This window comes from Thunnus maccoyii, chromosome 5 (genome assembly GCF_910596095.1).
Source record: "Thunnus maccoyii chromosome 5, fThuMac1.1, whole genome shotgun sequence".
Taxonomy (NCBI): domain Eukaryota; kingdom Metazoa; phylum Chordata; class Actinopteri; order Scombriformes; family Scombridae; genus Thunnus; species Thunnus maccoyii.
The window spans coordinates 32110865-32124993 of NC_056537.1; the positions used below are offsets into that span (position 1 = coordinate 32110865).

Genomic DNA, 14129 nt, shown 5'->3' on the forward strand with positions numbered 1-14129 from the left:
TTAACTGTTCTTTAATTTATTTAATGTATAGAATTTTTAAATTTGTTTTAATTTTTTTTTTTCTTTTACAGCACAACTTTGAGTGTGCACTAGCACACACCAGCTGAAAATCACTGGTAAAGGATCTGGTTTCTCTAACCCAAAGTTAGGGGCAGTCACAATGTCAAACATGACATTATGAGGCGAGCTTTAATCAGCAAAAGACATACAATAGCTGAATTTAGAATGCAAATGTAGATTTGTTTATGGTGAAAATTGCATGCTCGTATTTCAACATCTTTGGCAGCATAAGAATAAAATGCATGCACATGTACTGTGTACTTGCACAATAAGGAACACTGTGCCTCACCTATAACTTCTGACATCACAAGACTAACCAATTCAGAAAGCTCACATCAGCATCCATGCAAATATTTACAGGAAACCCACAGAGAAAACTTGCACAACTGAGCGCAGACAGTTTCCACCCATCATCAATAAAGCCCAGTCTTCCCATCAGCTGATTCTATAGGATAAGGTCTATTTGCAGTTCGGAGGAGTCTTGCTGCACTGACACATCGTCAACTCGGACCTATCTTTGGGCACCATCTTCACATATGGTCAACAGATGTGCCCCTAATATAGACAATATGTTTATCTTCTCACATTCGGCATGTAAAAAATCTTGCACCTTCTGACAAACTATACTGTAATTTTAGATGTAACCCATGAGCTCAACGCAACTTCACAAAAAGCAGCGGGAAGAAGATCAGAGAGGATGATCGAGATGAAAGACTAGTTCATACATTTCCCACTGCCAGAGAGGTGTTGATTCAACACAACACTATGATCCTCTCAGAGGATGTGGTCTGTGGCGCTGTTGTGCTGGAGTACGTTATATTTAAAGGTGTTTTTAATATTTGTCCAACCCCACTGGGCAGAATATTTGAAACATCTCAGGGAAAGCGTAGGCATTCCCCATTCTGTGACTTTTGTTTTTTGGGGGGTTTTTTTGGTCACCAAGACTTCCAGAGCACTTCTACCTCCCGTGATCTGCATCTTGTCAATAAAATGTTTCAATCTTGAGTAAACTCCAGTAAAGCTCAGGAATGCCTCTGATGTTTTGGTGGAAAACACAATGGGAACAAAACTGTATAATCACTGGTGAACGTCATCAATTAGTCATACTCCCTAAAAACAATGTTATTCCTAAACACTTCCGTGCGTCTATTTTGGGACTGAACATTTACATAACACTTCAACACAACATGTTTATGATATGTTATTGAAATTGAAATTAGAAATTATCTTCCAGTATTTAACATAGTTTTAATATGCAGTATTTATCCAGACAATAAACAGATTCAATCATGAGTCATTCTTTCTCTTGCTTCCCTCCCCCATTTTTATCCCTGTTTTCCTGTCTTCATCTTCCTCCTAATCTTACTCGCCCTCTTGGTTTAGCGTTTGCCTAAATTATTCCAGTGCTCCACAGCTGCACTGACCTCAGACAGTAACCAGCTGAGTAACTTAGTGACTTTCTGGATGGTTGAATGTGCCACCAGTAGTGAAGTCATTGTGGCAGGCAGCCAACCTACTGAGATCAACAACTGACTGACCCCGACTGTTGGTTTCACAGCTTGCAAAAAGCAGATGGAAAAGTGTGTAGGTGGTAATTACAGCATGCTGCATGTAGACCAGCACCAAAAATAATATTTACAACAAGAACACAGGTGTGATCTCCTCATGACACTGAAGAAGACATTTTAAAAAGTAGCACAAGTCAGGTCACACTCGCTTTTTTTTTTTTTTACCACACCCCTATATGCATGTTTGAATATACATGCTCTGGTTGTACAGTTGAAAGAAGGTAAATGAGGGTATAGAAGCAGTATAATTGGCATTTGTTTTTTTTTGTTTGTTTGTTTTTAAAATAATGCTTTCATTCTGCAACCTAAAGTTAAAGGAGTGGTATGGTGGAAAACAAGAAAAATTAGCCTTGGGTGGATTAGGGTGATGGTGGGGGCCCTCCTGTGCAGTAAAATTACTCAACTCTATCTCCTCAGTCTTTTAAAGTTATTTGAAATTTTGCAGCTGAAGAGCGAGTGGTGTTGAGGCAGTATGCATTGCTACATCACACCAGAAAATCAAATCAAATATGCCAGAAAGCCTTAGAATGAGCCCACCCCTGCCATAACTTCTGTAGTCAGAGTTTGCATTGTAGCCAGATGACAAGTAAAGTGGGACACTGCAAGTGTTGCTGGTTGCTCAGCAGCTAAAAAGTCTGTACAGCCTTCCAGAGGATGGAAATTTACATCAGGAATGGCTGAAATTCCTTTTTCGAGACAATCTTCCCTCCTTTATCGGAAAGTGGTTTTCTGTGTGTTCTGCACATTTTACAGCCAACTGTTTGCTTAACTAGTCTCAGTACACTTTTTCATCTTTAATCTTTGGATGAAATTTTAAAACATGGTTTCTTTCTGTTACTCAGCCAAAGGAATATAATATATCTGTGCTAAAGCTAAACTAGCGACCTCCAGCTACATTTGAAAACAATTACTTTTACTTTTTTGGGAAAATGGGACATGATCTTCCCATTCTGAAACATCTGTTGAAGTACAACAGCAAGTTCTTCCCTTCATTCAGGATCAGATTCCAGTTCATAGACTGCTATATGCTGTCTTACGTCTCCAGATGCAGCCATTACACCAGGGTTAGGGTTAGCTTACCCAGCGTAAGGAACCTTGCATTATTCATTAATTCTTATTCCGATTGGCTGGGAGTGAAGGTGGGGGCCAAACCTCCAGCCAATTGGAGTTGGTGGTCATTAATAATGCTGATTTCATTTAAATGGTTTCCGAAACAGCCTGCTGGAGTACAGAGGGGAATCTGGGCTGTAGGGAAAGACGGATCTAGAAAAAATCTAAACAACTTTTTGTGAACAAAATGTCACAGATATGTTTGAAATTGATTCAATATTAATAAAAATGAGTCAATAAACACCATAATACCAGATCTTTAAAGAGGGTGCAAATGCAATTCACTGTCAAAACAAACACATTTACAAGTTTTCCCCACCAAACTTTTATGACTAAACTACTGCTGTGCAGCAAAGAAGTGACACAACTGGAAAATAAAAATAACACTAAAGCATTTTTGGACAGCAGGGGGGGATGGCAGGCAAGTTACAGATAGTCTTTATAGCAGCAGGGTTTTTTATTTTTTGTTGGTTTTTTTTAACCTGTAAAAGCTGTTTACAAGCTGCTGCCCAGTACTATAAAACTGTGTTAATAGGACACGGATGATGCTCACCTGACCAGACTCAACACCCAAATATTACAACATGTTAGCTCTTGCGTTGAACCTTTTGCACACACGCAGGCAATGATGCATAAAAGCTGCATCTCTGATGCATCTCTAAGCTGCCTTCAGGGTACGTTCAGAAAATGACAGTCTGTGAATTTGTCCTTTTTCAAGTACACACTGGACAACCCCCACAGAATGTATATTTGAATATATGTACCAGAATATATTGCACTAGTTAGATGATGGTCTCTCCTTAGTGTTTCCCTGCCCTTTATTTCTTTATTTTTCATTTATTTGGTATTTTTGTGCTTGAAACACCCCTTAACAGTCTACATTCCTTCCACATCCATTCACTTTAATCTAAACCTCATCCTCATTCTAAACCCGAACCCAAACCAAAACCCGCGCAGTCCTGACCTTCATACAGCCTGTGATGACATGAGAGTCGGTCAGAATGTCCTCGCACAAGATGGGAGGTCCAAACCTCAGACTGGTCCACACAAAGATAGAAGTATAGGGACACACACACACAAACACACACACACACATTGCTTGGAGCTGTCTCACAGCAGCTTTCCCTCTCTTTTCTGTTTCCCTCCTCTGTTCTATGTTTGGATTTTCTTAATCCTACATTTGATCTATCTGTTATTCGTGTCTGGCCCTTCAGCTCACCAATCCCTCCCCAAAAAATTAAAAAAATGCATATGTCAATGGCTTGTTGCCAACACGGCTTCATTAGCTGTAGTTGGCTGAAACCCTATACACCAACAGCTGGTCAAATGACAGTATAGGCAGTAGCAGAGGCTTTTGCCCCAGAGAATCTGCAGCAGAGGCCATGCAGGCTGAGCGAGCAGTGGTCACAGTCTACTGAGGGCTGTGATATGATCACATACAGCAGAAATACCTGCTGCATTTCCACATTATGGACAAAAAATGTTTATTCGACTGCGAATAACTCTGGGAAAAGCGTGAATTGTCTGTGGCTGCATGAACTTTCTTTGAATTGCCTTTTGTCCATTTTTCAAAAAATAAATTGAAATGTAGACATATTTACTGGTTTGTTAGATTGAATTGGACTCAGTTATAAGCATGTTGCACACTGTGTTGCTCCCTCGTGTTATTCCATTGCTTTCAGTAGATTTCTAACCCTCAGGGGTGCTGACTTCTATGTGTTACTGCGCTTACTATTTCTGCCTTATCTCAGGAGGTTAAACCAGTTGCCTGACTACTTCTAAATTGTGTAACCTGAGCTTTTTTTCAGCATTTATGTCATACACTGCTCTTGCGTTTGCTCTAGTGTTGAAATTATCTGATGCGGATGTTTACATAGGCTGCGGCTGGCTCTTGCAGTGAAGACCAAAGCTCCCCCCTGGGATCAATAAGATGTCACCTTATCGTTCATGATCTGTGACAGCTGCAACAAAGTTTATGATGTCGCGACTGGTTGCATAAGTCGATGCAGGCTGAGCCTTGTGTACCTCATCAGTGGGCTATTTGTCTCTTTCTTCAGCGAGAAGTAAAGCGCAGCTTGAGCAGTTAATGATCTACGCACCTGACGAAAGTGAAAGTATTGCTGGACAAACGAAGGCTACCAGCCGCAAGCACGCACAAGCACACGCAGGTACACACACACACACACACACAGAGACAGAGACAGAGAGAGAGAAGCACACACGTGTGTCCAAGAGGAAAGTAAGAGAAATTAAAATCGACATCCAAGAGCACATACACTCACACACGCACACTAATGGACACGCACCTCCAGAGTCCTTTTTGCCCCGGCTCGGATGCGTAAAGGCTGTATCCGCTCAGAGGTGTCACGCTGTAATGTGCCCTTGTTAAATTAGAAGAAAGACCGAGACGATAGGAATCCAATCATGAAGTCACCTATAAAAGTCATTTAGAGAAGTCCATCACTGGCTCTGTCCATGCACGTAGCTGCACTGCGCTCTGTCTCTGTGCTCCGCCAAGTGCGCAACAGGCTGGACTGCCCTCCTTCAACGTCAAGACGCAATCACACATACAAATACAGCATGCTTTCAAAATAAATGCAGCTTATGTCCATGCCTTGCAATGCCCCCCCACTACCCCACCACCCCCCTCTCTCTCACACACACACTCACACACACACACACACACACACACACACACACACACACACACACACACACACACATTTTCTCTTTTATCTAAATTATGCCAACCACCCCTGTAAATAAATTAAATGTAAATAAAGATGCTCCCCAAAGGAAAAGGCTTTTAATAATTTCAGCAGTGATTGATCAAAAAAAAAAGGTTTAATTGGAAATTAAATCTAGGCTATAAAAGATCATATTTATTCCTGTGGACGCTTTTCCATCTGTGCTCAGGAAATCTAATCTTCTCAGTTAAACTGGAACTGTTTGAGACATGTTAATGTGTGTCACGCCATTTGTTTCCATAGTTTTTCTTTTTCTCACAGTGACCCTAACCTTAACCTGCAGTGGCTTTATTTACTCAACCTTAACTATAACCTACACAGCCTGCCTTAACAGCCCGGCTTTGTCATGCAAATATTGCAGGAATAACCAATTAGAAAACGGTGTCAGTGAACACTAGCAGTGTGCCTTTCACGTTTAATATCAACATCATATGTGATGCCTTTTAGCCTGTTATCATGTTTCACACAGTTTTGTTTCCATATAGTCTACAGATGTATTGGCTTCACACCCTGAGGGAAGCGGCATGTGGTTTCACTCAACACACAGTCCCTCTCACATCTGCACTTTTTTTGGCATGTTGCATCACTAGAGGAGCGCAGGAGACGCCCGTCAATTAGGGTTTTATTTTGAACGTGAAGTTATAACCGGAACCGCTTGTACTGTATGAGGTCTGGCTTGACAGTCCGCTCTCCCCCCCACCCCCCTAACCCCCCCACCTAACAGTTAACAGATAATACCTGGACTCCCGCTGATCGCCCTCTGATCTGTGGCGCACGCTTTCATCCACCTTCTCTGCTGCTGCGGCGTCAGTGAGCCTCCATTCACAACAATTTCACCCCCCCCCCCCTTACCCAGGTGGCCCTCAACTCACGTTTATGATCTGAAATCCCACCACCCATTGAGCAGGTATGGGCACCATATGGTTAGGCGGAAGAATTAGTGTTTTTTTAAAGGGACCATATTATCTGTCCGTTATTAATGATGGACCATAGTATTGGTCCGTCAAAGTGAAGATCCACTTCCAGGCTCATCTATGTTGTACATTTTTTAATCCTATAAAGCCTCAGCGAGGGCAAAGGAGGACTGAAGACGTCCAAAGCAAATCAAATCCTATAGTCCAACTCACTGTGCTGGCAACATAAGATTTCAAGACTAAATTAATCCAAATGACATTCGCAATATTGTGCCGCGGTGTCTCTAAACTGCCAGCTCCGGCTGTAAGAAGTTCTTCAGCCTCAGATTCCATCTGAAAATCTAATAGTTTCAAATCAAATCATATTCAACTTGCGTTATAACGCAGCTCCAGCGCTGGCATTCCCACATGTTCAGAGAAAACAAGATAAGATTCAGTGGCATCCTAGATATGTTGTTGTTGTTGTTGTTGTTGTTTGTTCGTTTGTTTGTTTTAGTGCGTCTAGCCAGGGTCGCCACAGCCGACCACAACCACTTCTCAGAGCCTGGTTTATGGCCTGCATGTCTGACTCTTTATTCGTCATGGTTAGGCTCTCCAGACATGAGCTCCTCTACGACTCTGTGTCAGTCTATCTATAGATATACGTATCTACAGCACAGTGGAGGGCGAAATGGTTGATTCTGAGTTCGCATGATGGAGGGATATCATTGCATTACACCAAAACACTGGGAGCCAAACCTCCACCACAACCGCATGTGTCGCTCTGGCTGCTGAGCTCAGATGGGAAAGCCCGCAGGGAGAGCAGCGACACAGGCGCAGTCAGCTCAGCCCGGCAGGGTTTTTTAGTATTATTTCCATTTAGTCATATGAGGTCGCCTGTGATATTGTTTATAGCCAGACTGGACAGCTAAAACCATAGAATGTTTTTTTTTAAGAAGAAGAAGAAAAGAAAGGTCGTGACAAATATGAGCTGCAAACAAGATTCAAAAAATGTTGGTCTTAAAAGATATATTACCAAGCTCCAAACTGAATAATAATATCAGAGGCTCATGAGTCAATAATAATAAGTTATCTTTTATTAAGTGTTTTAAGTTACAATTATTACTTATGAAAGCTGTACAGATAAGGTTTAAGACATCAACTTACAAAGTAACATTTGGGTTGCCAGAAAAATCCTTATTTATTTTGACAGTTTAGTTTATGTTTTTATCGTCTACCATTTCATTTTTTAAGTTAGTAATAAGTTTCACTTATTTTCTGATCCCTCTGTTTGGCTTATTTTGCTTTTTCTTGTTTTATAAATCAATGTGATTTCAAATTGCTGTTTGTTTTATTGTTTTTTTATTGTGTGGATCCCTGGAAGACTAGCGATCACTTTGTGGAAGCCAATGAGGATCCAAATAAAGAATTAAAACAACAATATGGCGGTTTAGTTCAACAGGTTAACAGTTTTAACAGTCAAACAAATTGTTCACAACCTGTCAACCTTATAGCATCAATAAATGCTTCATTAACCATTAATAAAGCCTATAAATCTAAAATCAAATAAATCAAATGAAGATGAATCCTATTTGTCTCGAGGTTACTTTAAGAGTCAGCTCTTTAATTTTGAAGTCATTGTTGACTGAGCTCAAGTGGGAAATAGTATAAAACACAATACATTCCAGAAATTAGCTGAACAAAAGTGCAAGTTGTGCTACAGAGAGAGATGAGCTAGCAAACTGCAACTGTGGCATAAGCCAGCTCAGGTTTTATTGCTACAGTGATTCCGTTTTTAGAATAATCTTACATATTTGTGCTGCGTAAGAAAAAAATAAAATAAAATCCAAACATGAAAAGCAAAATGTTCGTAAAACTAGAGAAATGTTGTCCCCTTCGCCAACAGTAGTGATTCAGCTCTGGTAGAAATGCTTAGTGGCCAACAGTAGGGGACTCTGTGGTTGTACTAGATTTGTTATTGTTTCCAGCTCTCCCATTGCATTGTTCATGGTTACATAGGGGCCAACTGAAGCTAACAATACAGATAGATAGATGACGTCATGACTTTTGTTTGACACACACAGACTACAGATTGTGTAAGTACGTTTTAGACTTTATACCCAAAAGGTGATGTCATGTATGAGAACATGGACAGATTCCATATACATTACTATCTTTATTACAGAGCAGAGATACTAACAGGTGAGGACTGCGGCTCCTCCACCCATATGTCCCATATGAACTCACAAGAAGGACTTTTGACCTGAAAAGCCAGAGTGAGCTCCACAATCTGCTCCTTATGTTGACACTGTTCTCTATGTGACAGGCTCTCCACCACACTCCTCTCACAGCTCCTCATTACTCCCAGTGATACATGCAATAGATAAGCCACAAGGTGACTTCCGAAGCAGTTTAGTGCTTTATTGCCTTCTTGACTGTGGGGCTGAATTTTCTAGCAACACCCCATTGACAAAGCCATTTGTCTATCCTTTGTTTCTTCCAAAACCTACTGACCCAGTAAGAAGTTTTACCAGAGACCTTTTTGTCCTCCACATTGGCAGTGGGGCTGGAACATTTATCATACACAGGATCTGAGAAATATTCAATCAATAGCATTTGTTCAGCTGTTTGTACATCACATACATCACGTACATCACGTACAACACTTTTGACCCTGCTGATTGAGTTCACATAAAACTTCAAGGACAGATGCTAAATAACTGCCATTACCCTGTTGTAGTATTTTACACAGACTGACATGAGGAGGGGCGACTGCACCATCTCTTAGAATGATTGTCATCCTGTTTAAGGTGTCCACAGGAGTAAATGTTATATGGTATCATGACAGAGGATAAAAAATACTTAGTTTTACATGCATATAGTATATCAAGACAGACGACTCATTTGTTGTAAACTCTAAAACAAACCTTGTAATATGTATCTGCCATAAATACAATGTACCTGCACAAATTCATGGCCAGAGCACTACGCGGGCAACTGACCCAGGGCTTCAAACCCCCAAAGGCCAAACCCCCAGATTCACTGCATATCAATTGGCTTTGGTAATTTGATTAATTTCAAATTTGCACCACTAAATAACTTTTGTTTTGCTGAGGGGCCCTGTATCAAAATATCAGAAACATTTTCGTTCATACTGTCCTCACATGTTATATATTCCCAAATTCACTTGTGTTTAATTAAATTGTCTCCAACAGGGTCCAACAGTAAGTTTTTGCCAATGGGATTCAAAGTGCTTTATAAATTAGCACACAGTGATGCTATCAGGGCCAAAAATGGACCAATTTGTCCTCCACCCATAACCTAACTTCCACCAAATTTCATTGACCTGTTGAGTAGCTTTTGAGATATCCTGCTGACAAATAGACAACCAATTGAATCACTTAAAACAAACAAAAAGACAGATAAGCAGCATCCATCTTTCAATGGATCTTCAATTCAAGGCTTCTTATTGTGGGAGAAACTTTCCCATCAGTGACCTCAGTGACCTTTTCTGGTATTAGAATTTCATTTAGGTAAATAGGGCTTCATACATCAGGTCTTTGGCCAATAAGACAGGAGTGTTGTTACATTCAGATCTTGTGTAGTACAATTTTGATTTACCTAGTTTAGCTTAGCTTCTGTTTTTCTTTAAAGAAGTATACATGGGTAGAAACAGAGCTTTAAGGAATAGTTATACATTTTGGAAAGTAGTATGAAGTATGAAACTATGGCCAGCAGCTGATTAGCTTAGCTTAGCGTACAGCAGCATACAGCAGCTTTCTGTCCAAAGGTAAAAAAAAAAAACAACCTGTCAGCATCGCTAAAGCTCAGTAATTAACACACTATATCTCATGTGTTTAATTTGTGCAGTCTGTATTTTTTTCACCTTTGGACAGAGCTAGAATAGCTGATTTCAGTCTCTATGATAAGCTAAGCTAACAGTCTCCTTGGACCAGCTTCATATTTAATGGACAAATACAAGAGTGGATTGGACTTCTCATCTAACTCTCTGCAAAAAAAAAAAAAAAAAAAAAAAAAAAAAAGTGAATAAGTAAATAAGGCTATCCCACAATTAAGTACTGCTCCAGGACTTGGAAAAGACAGATTTAAAAGAGAATGGTCAAAAACAAAGCAGCAGAACTATCCTAACTTTTAGTCCCTATTATCAATCAAGCTCCAAAAACTCTTGATCATAAACTTCCCAACATGCAACCCAACAGTGTCTTTTGACAAAGCTCTGTAGGCAGAGCCACAGAGAACATTATACAACTGTCAGGTCAAATCATGTCAATTTTATTCATATAGGCCACAATCATAAATTTGCCTCAGAGGGCTTTACAATCTGTACAACATGCAGCACCCTGTATCCTTTGACCCTTGATTCAGATAAGGAAAAATCCACAAAAAAGGCCTTTTAAAGGGGAGTAACCTCAGGAAGAGCAACAGAGGAGGGGTCCCCTTTTCAAGACAAGAGAAACAAACATGCAGTAAATGTCTTACATACAGATAAGCAGTATGCACATTACACAGCAACATTTCAAATACAAACCATATGTTGCTCCTGCATAACCTGACTGGAAGTTCCCCAGTTTGTTTAAACTGCTTAACTTCAAGTTGCTAAAGATGACTGCAGTGCAACACCTTAAAAGAGTTAAAACATTATTTATCTAGAGTACCTTAGTGCATACTACATTTCACTGTCATAAACATGTTTAAACAGGGTCACTTTGCTGACCTATTATTTATGATGATGGTGACCTGTTTTGTTGTGATGACCTGATGGTGTTTTGTTGACTTTGCCTATCTGTTGGTGTATCACTTCCCCAGGTATTTCTGGGTCACCAAGCATAAGTGTTTCCTCTAAGTGGACCTTTACACTCCTACACTTGTAATGCAGGAATTCAAAGTCAATGCCATACCAGATTGAATCCTGCATGTCAGGATTTCTGGTGCATTTTTCAGCCATTAAGCAAAGCCAAAATAGACCTTCAGTACACAAACTGTTGCTTTAAACTAAGATTTTTAGATTTCAGTATTATCCTGTCAAACATTTATGTAACATTTCAACAAGGCAGTTTGCAGTCTGAGTAGTCTGTTTGTTTTATTTTATTTTATTTTTTTATTTTTTGGGGGTGGGGGAGGTGTGATGGGGATGGGGGGTGGGGGGTGGGGGGGGGGTGGGGGGGGGGGGGTAGTTGTACAGGGTAGTTGCTGTACAATATTTGAGTATACAACAGTGAAAGGTACAGTATCCATCCATTATCAACATATATTAATTAACATTATATTAATTAAAACTGTATTTAATGTGGCTATTGTTCTTAGAAGAAAAAGCAGAAACTCATTACATTACATGTGTGCTGTACTGAGGTTTTCTAAGTTTACTTACGGTCAAAGTGCATAAAGAAACCTGAAAGAAGCTTGATTTGTTTCCTCTGATTTTAATTTTAGCATTAAGAACTCTGAGTTGAATTTTGGTCATTAAGAAATGACAAAAGCGCTTTCTCTCAGAACTTAAAAAGACCTTTGGCATATTTTAGGACATAACGCATGTGATTTATGTTTAAGTTTAAGTGAGAACATGCTTGAGGAAATAAGTGACACAAGCTAAAAACATGTATTGGACTTATGACTGCAAGGTAGGCGGGTAACACATCTACTATCGTAAAATTGTACAAATGTGAGGATAAAATACTGTTGTTTGACACGGTCAGGGCAGGAGAGTGATGTTTTAGGTCAGGTGTTGGTCCAGCACTAGCCTGAGAAGCAATTAGGTTGTTGTGATAATTAATGGGCCCACCATAAAGTAAAGTACATTCTGTTTAAAATACTTAAAATTCTCCTCTATCTGTTCTACAAGTGGCTACGGTCATAACATATGCACATTCAATCAGCCTGCTTTCAATTTATTACACAGTTAATGCTTGAAACACACTATTGCTTCACAATAGCCAAGAAAAAGGCAGAAACCATAAAAGAACACTATAAATTACAAAGCAATTAAACCACCAGTTAACACAACATAGTGGTAGTAAATGAGCTGTAAAAAGGTTGCGTGAAAAGCTACACTTGCTGGCCCATCTTAGGGGCATTAACACACTGCCCACAGACCTTGTGTTAGTCAGGTCTATTAAGGATATCAGCAATGCCTTGTCAAAGGTTACACTTTGTTCAAGGAACTTATAAAAGGTTTATGATCTGATGGATCTATCATTAGCTAGTTTATCAGAACATCTAAAGAACCACCCAGATATGCAGGGATTTGAAAACAAAATCTAGTCCCTTAAAAATAAATTCTAAATGTAATAATAAGCAGCCATAAAAATCTGGTAAGTGGTGAATAGCTATTAATTATAAATTAATACAATTTGTATAATAATATAATAAAATATATGAAGTTATAACTGTTGACAAACTGCGCATTAATAAACACTATCCTTATATCTGCTCATAACTATATTTTACAGCACTTATCAAATGTTAATATATTGCTTATAAATGTGGAATAGGCGGACTTAAAGTAAAATGCTATCATTTTCTATTACTATTACTTCCTTACTTGCTTTTAAATGTCTTTTTATATTGCCTTGTGTTTCTTTTTTATCGTGTCATAATGTCTTTAAAGTTTGATATAAAGCACATGTGAGGAGCCTTGTTGCTGAGAGGATTTTATCATTTACTGTGTCTACATGTTTTTGTTGTAATTTTCATTGTAATTACTAGAAATGAATTGGAATTCCTTAGATATTCATTACTAAATAATTTCACCTCATTTAGTCTTTTTTTGTCACCTCAGTAATTTTATTTGTCAGAATCCATGCCCTTAAAAATGTGGTCACCAGTAACTCTAGCACCAACAAGGTAGAACTGGTGACTGAATATTAAATGTACACCATATTAAAGCAGTATATATGAGACAGACGAGTGGCTTGTTGACTCATACAGTAATATGTTTATTGATCCATCACATAAGTTTGCAACAGATTAGACTGATCAAAGCACAGGAAGCCGTATTAGATCTAAGTCTGTTTCATACAGCTGTCTACGTTTTTACATAATAAAAAACTTGATTTTATTATGCTATGAATGTCAATAGTAACTTTGTGTAAAGGCTGTGTTATTTACATTTACAGTTTGAAAGTAAACAATCCCCTTCAGTAGGCAATTTGCAGAGTGTAGCTGCATAACACAGAGGTTACAGTCAGTAACTCAAAGCGATCTGCCTGCTGTGTGGTGAAAGAGCTCTACCACAAAATTCAAATCTTGTGTTCTGAATTATAATTTTATCTTTTGAATGTATCCATTTTGATAAGGTTAAGTATGTGGATTAGGCTTTTTTACATTATGGAAAATTAGATGATTCGTAATTGAGATATTTTATAATGCAGTTTCAAGTCCAATAAAATGTTTATAAAAATAGTGTAGTGTGTTAATAAAAAAATCAAGTACTCCTCTAGCAACTTCAAATCCGTTAAGAAGTGATGGCAGATATAATCAGAGTGACTTCCTGCCAATCAAGTAGAAAAAAGGCCATGAAGTATGACATTCAAATGTGAAAGTAGAGGAAACAAAGTTAGTTAAAGAAAGTTAACATGTGCTCTCATTTTGTCACTTGTACAGATTTTTCTTTAATGTCCCAATTATGATTTATCTCCCTCCTGTTGAGTTTAGTGGCTTTTATTTGTGCATAAAGCATACAATTAGTTGAGCCCAAACTTTAGTGTTTGGAGGTTACATTGATGAATGAATAA

At 38.9% G+C, this 14129-nt stretch overlaps 1 protein-coding gene across 1 annotated transcript in view; it reads right to left on the reverse strand.

The window, feature by feature from the left end:
- The window catches only part of il34 (interleukin 34), a 43717-nt gene extending 38471 nt beyond the window's left edge, over positions 1-5246 (reverse strand). Inside the window, exon 1 of the mRNA XM_042411048.1 lies at positions 5045-5246. The gene's annotated coding sequence lies outside the window, so the exon portion shown is untranslated. The remainder of the gene's footprint in view (positions 1-5044) is intronic.
- Positions 5247-14129: the final 8883 nt, after the last annotated feature.